We start from the raw sequence: 14402 nt of genomic DNA, 5'->3' as shown, positions 1-14402 counted from the left end.
GCGTGGCAGTCCCACAATGGATGTCCAGAGTCCCACATCGAAACTATAGACAAATTGCACACCTCCCAAGGCCTATAAAAGAGGACACTCATCCCAGCTTGAAGGTAATCAATCAGAACTTACGGCATACTGCCTATTGATCTGCAGTTAAAACTTACTAAACCCGTACTTACTTAAGCATCGGAGAGCCTTCGGCCGGTACCACACCGGTGCCCTAGGATTACCGTGTGTTTGCTATCTTACAGATCGCACACCCAACCGAGGACATCAGATACCGAAGAGACCGTTTTTTTGCGTCAACAATATCCACAGCCAATTGATCATCTCTTCATTCACTGCAAGGTTGCATATCAAGTGTATGGATTTCTTAGGCAACTCAGACTTTCTCTTTAAAATTTGAACTTTGGCTACCTACAGTACTTGTTAAAAATTTGGTCCAACATATGTACATTGTAAATGACTTTACCGATCCAAAGAAAGAGAGTAAATGACTTTGCCTAAGCCTATTTACATCCATGAGGGAACAACTGCATGAAAACTTGTAGAATAGTAACATTCAACCAAGGGGGTAAAGAAACCAGAGGGCTTCGATTATACATGTTTTTTTCTGCAATTCATGAGATCTGCAATTGTTAGGAATAAAAAAGAAATTATATATATTATTATTAAGAGGGTCAATATACTGATACATAGGAAACTAGATATAACACACCAAGAAGAGATCAATAAGTATAATATTGTTACCCAATCAGCAATTGATCAGATAATACGACCATAAAGAATGATCTTTGGGACATGAGCTATCTTGGACCAATCTTCACCTTCTTCCCTTCTGCATCTTTCAGCTAAAGGGTCGCTGCTAATCTCCAACTCTCTCAGTGCAGTGAGGCAGTGCATGCCCTCGGGAAAAGAAACTAAATCCGGACAGTCTATAATCTTTAGTTTTGGGAGCATGGTGAAGTTTTGGAACCCGTCCGGTAACTGGAGAAAGGTATTGTCCAAGCATAACCCTTCTAGAGTGTCTGCAGACTCTTGCAGCCAATGGGGTAAGGCCTTCAAACTCGAATTTTCAATCCCAAAAAATCTAAGACCTCGAATGCCTTCTCCTGACCCCATCAGATCTAGCTTTGGGCAATCACTGATATCCAAAGTTTCCAATGTGGTCATGTTACAAGATGGTAAGGACTCCAAGTTTTGACATTCCGAAATGACCAGCGTTCGAAGGTTAGTGAGGGATCCCATCCCTTCACCCAAAGATATAAGATTGTTGCACGAAATCACAAATAAAGTTCGAAGTCCAATTACTTTTGGCAAATGCGTCTGGTTTATGGTTAAGACCAAGTACCTGAGGCTGATTAGGTTTCCTATGTCTTTTGGCAACTCCTGGAGTTTTTCACAATATGCAAGCACCAAGGATTGCAAATGATGCAGCTTGCAAATAGAATCAGGAAGCTTACTTATATGCCGATTAAACGACAAGTCAAGATATCTCAGGTGTCTCAAGTTGCCGATGGAACTTGGCAGCACCTTAATAATCAAGTGACTAAGATTTAGCACCCATAGTAAGTTGAGCCTTGAGATGCATCTCTGTAAAAAAGATATATTGTTGACCCCAACTTCTATAGGAACATATTCACTGTCCAAATCTGGAATTATAATGGTTCTCAATTTCTCAAAACCGAGTAAGAATTCTGGGTCTTCTTCCTTTTCGTTGGACAAGTCCTTCTGAGATATTGACACATGTCAAACCATCTTAGAAGAATAAGAGGGACGAAAATTTAGAGACGAGTATTCTACCTGTGCCATTGAGATTGCTCAATCATGAACTAGATTGTGTATTTTAAATACTATAAAAGTGGAATCCTATTCCACGATCTGGAAGAAATACCTAGAACATAGTTGCCTTATGTAGCGCTGACCAATATCTTCAAGCTCTTGGTTTCCATGTTCTTGGGAGGATCGAACAAAGCCTTGAGCCATCCACAACGGAATCAAGTCTTCGCTTCTAAATATGTAATCCTTCGGAAAAAGTGAACAAAAAGCAAAACAAGGTTTCAAGTAGACCGGCAACGCATCATAGCTTAACTTGAGTGCAGGTAAAATGCTCTTGCTTTCCTGTTCCAATTTCCATATGTCAGTGTCTCTAACATGTGACCAATAACGCTCATCCTTGTTCGATTTGAGTAGGCCCCCTATGGTGTACAAGGCAAGGGGAACCCCTCCACACTTCTTCACAATATCTTCCCCTATTTCCACCAACTTGGGATGGTTTCCCTCCTCTTCTCTTTTTGTGAATGCCAATTTTTTTAAATATAGTCATACAATCTAAGTGGGGAAGACATTTCAACAGATGCACGTGTGCAGGATTCATAAGCAAAGAAACCGATTCGTTTCGTGTTGTTACAATGACTTTACTCCCATTGGCTGCAAAGTTTAGGAAAAACTTGAAATCAATCCATTTTTCAAACGTAATTCCCATTGGCTCTTTGTCCCAAACATCATCCAACACCAATAAAAGTTTCTTGTTTTTCAAAGAGTGCTGGAGCTTCATTGACATCTCTTCAATGCTTTCATCCTCACATGTTTCTTTAGTTGCAGCCGTGACAATTTCTAGGAGCAATCTTTTATTGTCAAAATCATTTGAGACACAAATCCAAATTCTCAAATTAAAATTTGCAACTACCCTATCATCATTGTACACTAATTTAGCTAGCGTGGTCTTTCCCAAGCCTCCTAATCCATTAATGGAAATAATGGATACATTCTCCTCCTCATCATCACCTTCACCAATGTAAGTGTCCTTAAGAAGATGGTTGAGCATCTCTTTTTTATTGTTATCTCTCCCAATCACATCTGTGGAGTCCACAAAAGAGCTGGTCTTCCTCTCCGTGTGCATGCCATGCAAATCTGCAGCTCGTTCGGACAGATTGAACTGAGGTTTTGGGCTGCAATCTCACCCAACCTTTTTCTCATATTTTTGATTCTGTGACCCATTTTATAGCTTGATATGACAGAATTTGGAATTGAAAACAAGTTGTGTACCTTTTCTTTCATGCTACCTTTAGGTTTGAGCACTTGCATCCTCAAGTTCTTGTATTCGTATTCGTCTAGAACATCATCCATGTCATAGCAAACATCTTGGAGCTTTCTGAAACAGTCAGCGAGCAGGTGGGGATTCGCCATATGGTTTTCCTCTGCATACTGGAGCACCTTTGTGATGGTTAATAAGGTTTCATGGAACTTGTTTAGCTCGCCTTTGACATCTTTCGACCAGTGAATTTCTTTGTGCGCACGGGAAGCAAGCCTTTCCAGCACTTTCGTTGCAATGCTACAGGAAAACGACTCCATAGCGATTCAGGATCAGGATGAAACAGAGTTTGAGTTCTAGGGCAATAGAATAGAAGTCGGAACCAAGATAACTGAGTTCTTCTAGGGCAAAGAAACTCTATAATATGTAACTTCTGAATTAGATTGATAAAAGACGCCTTCTCACAACTCTTAACTAGCTAGGCTTATATAGCCATCAAACCCTATAATAAAAGGGAAACCTAATTGACAAGGGAAAAGTAAACTAAATCTTAGTAAAGATAGGAAAATCATAATTTAAATTCGAATTTTCAGCCATTTTATCCCCTGAAATATGATCATAATCGAACTTAACTCATTGAATTAAAAAGTCAGTCAATTTAGCACTTGAATGTATTCAAACAGTCAATTTAACTCTTACCGTTAAATTTTTCTAATTCCATCTATTTTCCATCTAAAAAGCACATGACTTAATGTTTTGATTTTTACAAAAATCTTCAAATTGAAAAAAATAACGACAAACCCAGTCAAAGCCAATTCCTCCCCATTGCAACCTCCCCACACACCAAAAATTTAAAACAAAAAAATAATAACAAGAACAGATATATCTTAAAGAATAAAATAACCAATAAAAAATAAAAAATAAAAAAAACTAGAACAAGATCAGTCGAACCAAAGACCAAAGAGAAATTTTTATATGTGCCATGCAGTAAGTTAGACAATAATTTCACATGTCCATGTTTATTAGATGGTATCTGAAGTAGCGTGGTGTCACTGAAACACCAAAAATTACTCCCAACGAAACCCCAAAAAAGCCACCCCCATCTCATCTTCCCCAACCCTCATCCCAACCTCCCCTTCCCCATACCCACCTCCGATGCTCAGCGACAGTGGAAACCCGTGCACCCTGTCCCACCCGATGACTGCCACAGCAACTGCGACTCCTCATCGTCCGTCGTTGACGACGACGATGATTGCGTCATGACGTCATCTTTTCGGAGAGTCTCTCCTTTGCCGTTCGATCTCAACCTGTCGCCGCCCCAGATGATGGACGACCTCGATTTATTCAAATTCGGTGAGGTTTGTGGTGTGATCATTCAATCCACCGCTTTATGCCTGTAATTACCGTATGGATCTCAATAATGCTCTGCCTTTATCCTTTTTTTCTAAGGAAGATCATTATAAAAAAAAAAAAAAAAAAAGGAAATCTGGTACTTGGTGGTGTAGAATTTGAGTTTTTTCTTTTTTGTTTCTTCTTGTTTTGTTTTAATTCTACCTTGTTAGAATATTATGGTGTAGAAATAGCATCTGGGTTTTCATCTTCAACGTGATGGGTTTTGGAGGAATATTCTCTGTATTGTGGAAGGTAATATTAGATCTTGTTTACCCAACACTAGATCTAATATGGGTTTTTGCTCTCTTGATCGGAATTGGGTTTGGCTGGGTTTGTTAAATTTTTTTAAATTTGAAGATTTTTATTTATTTATTTGTGTTTAATATTTATTTTTAAAATAAAATTATTTTTAAAATAATTTATTGACCAAATTACCCCTCCACAACTAAAATTTGACAGAAATTAAGGATTGTCCTTGAATTGCTTCAAATTGAAACCACAGGGACAAAATTGACTAAATTAAAACAACAAGAATCAAAGTTATAAAAATGCCAAAATACAGGGACCAAAAAGTGACTTTTTGCCTATGAAAACAATTTCAACTGCATTGTGAATAGTTTTTATATTCATTCATCCTATAGTTTTGAGTCACGCTACAGGTACTACATTTACAAAACCAACTTAATTTGCATGTTTAATTAATATTATGAAATGAATCATGCTAGAAATACTAAAGTTACACATCAAATTTGAGTCTTAAATGAAGTGTCAAACAAAATAAACGAGAAGTTTCTTAAATGTGTTCTTCTCCAACATAGCTACTTTTATAATGATGAACAAGATGTGTTATAACCCTTAAAAGGATAAACAATAAATAAATAAAGAAATAAAAGAAACCTAAGTGTTGAGTAAGCACATTAAGAGGAATCTAATAATCAAGAACACGATCACTAGCAACACAATTAATCAAATAGGTAATAAGTAAGCAGATTCAGGAATTTTTTAAGGAAAGGGAAATATTTAAAAAACTAAAAACTCAACAGCAACAAAAACGAAACACCTTTATAGTTTAAACAATACTAATGTCATTCATAGTAAATTCAACTTTAAAAAAAATTCAAAAATCGAATAATTATAAATAAACAAAATACACAATTATATATTCATATGCAAAGTTCTAGGATTGCTTGGGTTTGGAGAGTCCCCTATTTGTCTAACTTTTAATTTGAGTGCCGAAATCCAGTATGTGTTGGCTTAATTTCTTATGTGTCAGTTCCCAAATTATACATGATTAAAATTAAGACAAACGAAAGATATTATTTTCAAGATAAAGACTATTTGTAAAAAAAAAAAAAAAAAAATCAGAAGAACCTTTTTTTAATGGTTGAAAGACTCTTATTATATGTGTACCCAGTTGTTGAAGACTCTTATCAAAAGCTTATCTTTCTGTAAAATATCCCATTAATTAATTATTAATAATTCTAAAAGCAAACCAAATCAATTAAATCTAGTGATTCTCGTCAAATAGAATGCACAGCGAAGAAGACAAGAGTATGTAAGAGGAAAGCTATCACGCCCCAGATCCAGGGGTCGGTGAAAACCCCGCGTCCGGTGCGTGAGAAAATAAAATGTAAAACAAAATAAAAAGAAGATGAAACATGGGTTTAAAATAAACTTCTCTTATAAAAATAGATCCAAAATCTTACAACTTTACAATAAATAAAACTCTATCACTCTCATCTAATTCAGCCTCAACTGGTTTATTCATTTTCTTGCCCGCTAATTCATCTGAAAAATTAAACAGGGTGAGGGGTGAGCAACCACAGCTCAGTAGGGACATGAGACCTTACCACAATAGATTGATACAACTAAATTAAGTGACATGCAATCACACAACCAAAATATCACATTATTAATAATAATGCATGAATGAATGCTCTTCATATATTTCCGTTAATTCATATAACTGGACAAGCAGACCTGCACGTCCCATACCATGCTTATACCACTTGGTCCCGAATGCCCATTTATATGCACTAACACCCATTTCAATAATCTCATAACTCCCCTTTTGTTAGTCATCTTGTCTAACTCCCTTTCGCCAGTCCCGAATCACCCAATAAAAACCATGTGCATTGAGGGATTCCTAAGACCTGGTACCTGCCAAGAGTTAGACTCAACTACACAAAAGACTATTTCCATTACCCTATTTTCCATCATTATTTTCTCAATCCAACAACTCCAACCAATTACCATGACATGATATAATTATGCCAACATTATTCAAATAGTTCACAATACGTAAATATCCTATATCAAGAACATTATACAATCACACATAATAGAGCTCACGAAATTTAATTAGATCAATCCCTGTAAAGGCCCCAAGAAACCCCTACCTCGTTTCCAAAGCTAGCTCCAAATTAAGAAAACACAAGCTCCGACCACAAACTCCTCCAAGAATATTATAACCACTATTTCTCTCTCGTTTTTTTTTTTTCATTTGTTGTGCAACTCACGTCCTATATATAAGGAAATAAGTTGGCAGTAAAACACTTTCTATTGGATGGTGTAATGGCGGTTGATTTATACTTCCTAACCTAGTAATATATAGCAGATAAGGAAGAATGTCTTTGTGACTCTTCCAACTCCTCCAATCATATCCTTTTCTCTTTGGTGAGTTGGCTAACCTTGCTACTTAACATGGTTTTCACTTTGACATGTACAAGGACTATTAATAAGGTCTATGAATTGACAAAACTAACTAACAAGGTCTATTAATACATATCCACACACACACACACATATATATATATAATGGAATAAGATATTTAGGTAATACACACACATATATATTAAGATATATGTATATATATAATAGAATAATATATGTAATAAGATATAAATATATAAGTATTATTATAATAATATTCATAATAATTAATATAAAAGTATAACAACAATATTTACATATACGTACCAAGATAATTACACATCCTAATATATATATATATATATATATTTTTTAAAATACGGGTCTTCACAAAAGCGCATTATGAGCCACAAAAAATCTGAAGACCTCTCAATCCAAAATTCCAATTCCCAATTAGATTTGAACGACGGTAAGGCTTAAGGGATGGTAAAGCTTACCTTGGCTATACGCATGTTTATTTTTTAATTTTTATTAGGTTATGGACCAAAACGACGTTGTTTTGGCCATGACTTAAATACATGCACAACCTGCGCGCATCGCTAGAAAGATAGAAAAGCCTCTTTGAGGCATTTCGTCAAACACCTGATGAGCACAAGCAAATGGGAAACTTCTGGCATCTCTAAAGCTTTTTCCTGCAGGGGGAGATGCAGTTGCACCTCCTTGCACCTTTGTGGGTTTGCCACTGTAGGTAAGACATCATGACCCCAAAAATAATGTGGAACTGATATGTTTAAGGACCAAGGAATGAGCCATGTCAATGAACTGATGGTTCTTGCATTTAACCACCCCATTTTGTTGCCAAGTAGAAGGGGTAGAGGTGTAATGAATTATGCTTTATTCCCGGAAAAATTGAGCCAAAGTGTAATTCACATATTCACATACATTGTTGGAGCAAAAGAGCTTGATCAACACATTGAATTGAGTTGATATCATTGAAGGAAACATGCATCTCATGACTTTAAAATAAATTTTAGCCACAACATATACATAAAAAACATTCATAATGACGGAATCATTTTGTTTAATCGTGTTGAGCTAAGCCTATTTCATTTACCCTATGGATCTTTGGATCTAATTTCTTTGTGCACAAAAGAAAAAGGGAAGAAAGGTTTAGTGTTTACCTTTGTAGCCCTTTCTTGGAAAACCAAGAAAGATCACCTCATTGGAAAGACCTTCAATCTCCTCTTAGAATGGAAGTTCTTCAACCAAAGGCTCCATAGTAGAAGCCCTCTAGTTCACCACACCAAAATGGACAAGAGATGGAGAGAAGATCAACCAAGAGGTTTGAGATGCCAGGCTGCCTCTTGGTTGGACCAATTTTTGGCAAGTGATTGAGGGAGAAAAATCTCACCTACAACATTTACACCTTAAAGTTGTGGAGACCAAAAACCCCAGCTTGGAAATGTCATAGTGCTGCTTAAATAGGAAAAGACACCCTCCCCCTGACCAAAAAAAAACAATGGCTGACTTATTCTTAGGCCCAGTAGGCATTTAGGCATTTTGCCTCTTTATTTTTAATTGAGTTAAAACCCAATCGAATTCTAACTGTTAAAGTTAATTCCATAATTAACTCTCAATTATGAATAATAATTTAACTGTTAAATTACAATTATAGTCTCACTATTTGACTCAGTCAAACATGTTGACTTTAACTCGACCGTTGACTTTGACTTTTGACCTCAAGCTTCTTTTCTCTTCATTTGTTCCTCTAATCACATTTAGTGTGTGATCTATAGGTTGCTTTTAGTAAAGTAGTGGGTTAACTCAACTCCTATGAGTTGACTAATGAATTAAATCTCACTATTTAGTTTGTCCTATGAGTGAAGGTAAATTATGATTGAACCATTCAACAGTTCCACAAACCATGGTTAACGCTTAGCAACATGTCATGGTTATCCGAGCTAAATAGGATATAGTGAAGAACATATTCAAATTGGAATGACCGTGCAATTGAATCCTTCTCTTGTACAATACTGTTTATTCAGAGTATTAGAACATGTAATCTTATGTCAAATATCCTAATGTTAATTATTCATTTATATGATTATCTTGATAAGATTTGAAGACTTTTTCTTTCAAATCTTATCCATTACTCTGCTCAGAGATTTGATCAATCATATCCTAGGAGTATTCTATCTCCTTTACCGAGAGTAGAGATCTTTTGTTGTACATTCATTCGCCTCCATGATTTTATTGAGAATCCCAATAAAACACCTTTGGTTATGTTTTCTACAACACAACTATATAGTGCCCTTAAAGACAAACAACATAGTCACATGACTACTATGATGTCTCAGGTCTATGGATTAGTTTGCACCATTACAATTTATGAATTCTAGTTTGACATGTGAGTAAAGACTTCCAACAAAGAAGGAATTCAATCAGAAATCCCTTAGTCCATTTGATTAAGTTGTTCCCGTTAAGTTAATCGGTCATATGAAGAACCTATATGAAGCATTAAAGGTATACAACTTTGGATGTCGTAACTTTAATTTTCCTCCCATAACATAACATCAATGTGTTCAAATGTATTGAGCTGACCAACAATACTATGGAGGGTGATAGCATATCAATTCTCTCTCTTAGATGTCCTTGCAATTAGTTTCCCTAGAACGACACTTTTTAATTGCACAAGAAAACCTGCTTAAGGTATTCATCAATCAAGCTCGGTACTATGGTGATTGTTGTATAGGAGACTAACCAGTAAATTGTCTTACATTGGAAATTCCCCCAAAAAATAACGTTGCACTCGTTACTCGTATTCCAAATAGTGCGATTCCATTTGGCCAAACTCTTAAGATCATAAGGTGTCAGCATCAAAAGATTTTTTAGATTGGCTTGATTAAGCTGCATATCAATCGTTTTATAAAGCTTTGTTATGCACAAAGCGGTATCAACATGACTCATAATTTATTCTAGTAGATTAAACAAAAATTGGTTTGAAACTATGGACTTTTCCAAGGAGAAAACCCGATCCACCACGTCATTGAAGAGCGATAAAAAAAACACTCCATAGAATCAATAGTGTCTATATGTAGATTTTGTTCAGCAATGTACTCTTCTTAATGAGAAAACACGCAACTTGCGATAGCCTCCTCTTTGGTGCCATAAGATTTCATGCCTGAAAGTAGTTTCTTAATGAAAGGTGAGCTTAAGCTTCAGATGTCCACAAACCTCACAAAGACATCCCCATCATTAATGCTTTTCTTATTAGTGATGGATGCACCATTTCGTACTGCAGACTTTTTCAACGTCAACGAGAACATTCTATCATCTTAAGTACCCTGAAAGAGTCATTTCAATTAGGGAGGACTTGAATGGAAAACCCTTAGTCCATTATATTAACTTGTTCTCTCTAAGTTCCTCGGTCATGTGAAGAACCTGTTCGGAGCATCGGAGGTATACAACTTTGGATGCCGTAACTTCAATCTTAACCCCATAACATAATGTAACTATGTGTTCAAATGTACTGGGCTCACCATGAATACTACGGAGGGTGATGATATATTCATTATCTCTCTTAGATGCCGTTGCAATTAGTTTTCCCATAACGACACGAGGATACCCTCATCACTAACTGCTTTTCTTTTTAGTGACTGGATCTACCTTTTTGTAATGCGGACTTTTTGAACATCTATGAGAACGTCCTATCATGTCTTGAGTGCCTTAGTTTTCCCTGAACGCCACTCTTTGCTACAAAAGGGAACTGCATAAGGAACATAGATATCTTAGTAACATAAGTAATTTTAGCAAAGGTAGAGGAATGAAGAAGAATTTAAAAGAATAGGTAAAAAAAGGTAAAAGAGATAACAATACCTACAACCAACACACAAATTTTCTTTCAGTCTAGTTTGATTTGGTTTAAATAGAACAATTAATAACTCCTAAACAAATAGAAAAAGACTCAATAGGTATCCTAAAAGAATCGTTAAATATAAAACATGAAACAGAGAATGCAACTTTAGGACATACTGCCACCAAAATCATCAAGGTATGTTAGACACAAAAGCCATAAAGGTATGTTAGAAACAAAAATCATCAAGGTGTGATAGAGACAAAAAGGTATGGTAGGTACAAAATCCATCAAGTATGAACACACAACCATATCACCAAATTCAATATCATCAAGATCCTCATAAACATTACGTGACCACCAATATTACCTTGATCATCACAATCATAATCATAATCATCATCACAAGGTGGATTACCAACATGTCGTGGTGGAACATCCATATGTGAACACAAACATCAATTTATTCTTTATATAATAATGAAATTGCAAAAATCTCAATGCAAGGAAAAAAAAAAAAAAAGCCCATCTCATCTCTTAAATTTTGTGACAGTATATGGTCTTGATCTATTTAACTTTTATTTACCTAGTTTTATTGTTGTCATTGGGAATCTGTTTCTACTTGTAGTATTCATCTGACGAGAACTCTAATTCATCATTTTGGTAACTAGCCGCATAGATGCATGACTTGTATTCTTTTTACCTGTCATCCATTTAAATTCAAAATTACTTGTCATTCATCTGACAATATGTTAAATTCAAAATCAATTCATTACTTGAAAATATAATATATATATATATATATATTAAGGATTTTTAAGGGAATAAAGAATCATGACTATGCAAGAGATTTGGTATGTGAAAAATAATCAAGGCACAAACATATATATGTGTGGAAAATTGATGATCTTGCAAACTTACTTGTGAAGTATATATGTATAAACCAAGTATTTTTTATTGCTCTTTTGTATAAGTCTGGAGAGAGAAACCATAAAAGTGACTCAGTGATAGAGAGAGAGACATTATAGGAGAGAAAGGACTGGGACCACACTGCCGTTGTGTGCTATAATGATGAGAGAGAGAGAGAGAGAGAGAGAGAGAGAGAGAGAATAAGAGAGAAATTAAGGATAGAGTGAGCCACGCGGAAGGAGGAGAGGATATCCCAGTGAAAAGCAACTGAGATTCTACTTTCAGATATGGCCTCCTTTCTTATAACACTAGCCAAAAAACACCCTACTTTTTTCCACACAGTTTCTCTCCGTTTTCTTCAAATCTTTATGACCAGACCATTGTTCCACTGCATGCTGACTTACTTAAATGCCCTTAACATTTCATATTGTCACAAAAGCTTCAATTCAATTGTTTAATTATAGCCAGAATAAATGTCATACAATTATATAATCTTATACTGTACATGTTATTGTATCATAGAGAATTATCTCATTTTTCTAATAGCCTACCAACTTGAACTATTAATTTCAGTTCAATTTAATCACTGCTGTTGTTGTGTGCATGCATAGCCATATTTTTTTTTTATTTTTTTTTATGCAATATCTGGGGAAATGGGAATTCGAATAAAAGTTCTATAATGTCCTTAGTTCTATGCCTTTTCACTTTTTGAATAATATAATGTATAAATTTAGCTTTTTATGATCGTATTTTTTCATGATTTTATTATCACTGAAGATGACCTTTTGAACTCACCAACTTTGCCCTGAAGTTCCTCAACCTTTTCCTCTATAGCGAAATAGGATGTAATAGTAGATCGACCACTATGTGAACTCTCCACTTGGAGACTAGAGCCCAACCCTCATATACTCTTGCCCTTTGCAACCCCAATGAACTCTCATTGTTGTAGGATAGGAGTGTGACTTGATCTAGTGGAGTTCATGAACTCTCTCTTACTTGTTGCTTAGCCTTTTCACACTCATTATCCATGTTCTTCTACAAAAAGAAAAATACAAAGATATGTAAGTATATATAAATGCACTTCAATGCACCATCAAGTTATTTTTTTTTTTTGGGTGTCAATTTCTTTTGAAACAAGCTCTCATTTCTTGTAATGACTATATCTCCACAGTTCAACAATCATATTCTTTAATTGATAAAGGTTTAATTGTAGTAATGGTCCCTGAACTATATTCGTAGTTACGTTTTTGTCCCTTAACTTCAAAAATAGTTGCGGAGGTCCCCCAATTAGATATTGTGTTGCACCATTCGTCCTTCTATTAGTTTTTATGTCAAAATTGGTCACATGCCATGCACATGATATGTTTTTAAGGGTAAATAAGACTTTTACCTAGCTAATAACACCTTTGTGTACCCAAACCTTTCAACCCAACCACCTAAACCATTAGTCCAGCCACCCAAACAACCATCCTCCCGAGTCCAGACGAACAATTTATTCCATGAAGGGCATTGAGTCTGGTGTAGCTCAAGCTCTTCTCCAATGGCAATCACTAAGCTGTCACTTTCAATCATGTACTTCTGCTTCTTCTTTATCTCCACTTTACTCATTCAAACATTTTGTTTATGGGTTGACATCCACAAAGTAGCAGCAAAATCAAGACCAAGAAAAAAGAGCGATTCGTGGAAGTGAACATAGGCACAGACTTTCAAATCTTTTATCTCCCTCAAACTTACTTTCATTCTTCCAAGTCCAACAAATCAACCACATAACAACAAAAATTCGAACCCTATGTGAGGTTGGTGAAACTTTGAGGGTTGATAATGGGAGCAAACAACAAAAATTCGAGAATGCACAAGAGAAATTCAAGCAAAATATCGAGAATTCAATAACCTCTACCTCGTGATGGTCTACCATCTCCTCAACAAACCCCCCCTTTTTTTTTGCTTGGATTCTTGCAATGAATCATCATTATTAACCAAAAACAAAAATGGGATGTGATTTTCTAATGTTGATTTCATGTGAAAGGTGGGTGGGCTTTTCTAAGTTTATGTTATTTTCAAACGGAGACAGAGATGATTTGATGTGGATGGGTGCGGCGAGACATTTCAATAAGGGTGGGTGGGGTTGGGGATGCAGTTGTTGGAGGTGAGGGGTAAAACATAGATATTATAATTATATATTTATTTATTTAAATATAAACATATATATTTTCGGGTCGGGTTCGGGGATGAGGACTCCAATACCATCCCCTCCCCATACCTATCGGGGATCCCCGTAGTGGAGTTGTATTAAGCAAGTTTGATCTCATGTTGGATGTTTATCCGAACCAATGTTGGGTGGTGCACTTCGAAACCCATGTTGGGTTGTGCGCATCCGAACCTTGTTGGGTTGCACATCCCTACTGCATCGAGTTACGCACACCTTTCAAATAAGTTCATTGCCGGATCCCTCGAGTGGGTTGTAACATGTCCAATCCCATCAGGTGTTGGTTTGGTACCAAAACTCGCTGACTTTTTTTTGCCCCGACATTGTCTCCTTTTTTCCTCTTACGACACACATCTTCCAT

The 14402-nt window shown here is 35.9% G+C and overlaps 1 pseudogene; it reads right to left on the bottom strand.

Moving 5' to 3' along the window:
• Nucleotides 1-713: 713 nt before the first annotated feature.
• LOC103328289 (putative disease resistance protein RGA3) lies at nucleotides 714-3533 on the bottom strand (annotated as a pseudogene).
• Nucleotides 3534-14402: the final 10869 nt, after the last annotated feature.

This window comes from Prunus mume, linkage group LG4 (assembly GCF_029339155.1).
Source record: "Prunus mume cultivar Tortuosa linkage group LG4, ASM2933915v1, whole genome shotgun sequence".
Lineage (NCBI taxonomy): Eukaryota > Viridiplantae > Streptophyta > Magnoliopsida > Rosales > Rosaceae > Prunus > Prunus mume.
The sequence above is the reverse complement of the archived record's forward strand: the minus strand, read 5'-3'. Positions and strand labels throughout refer to the sequence as shown.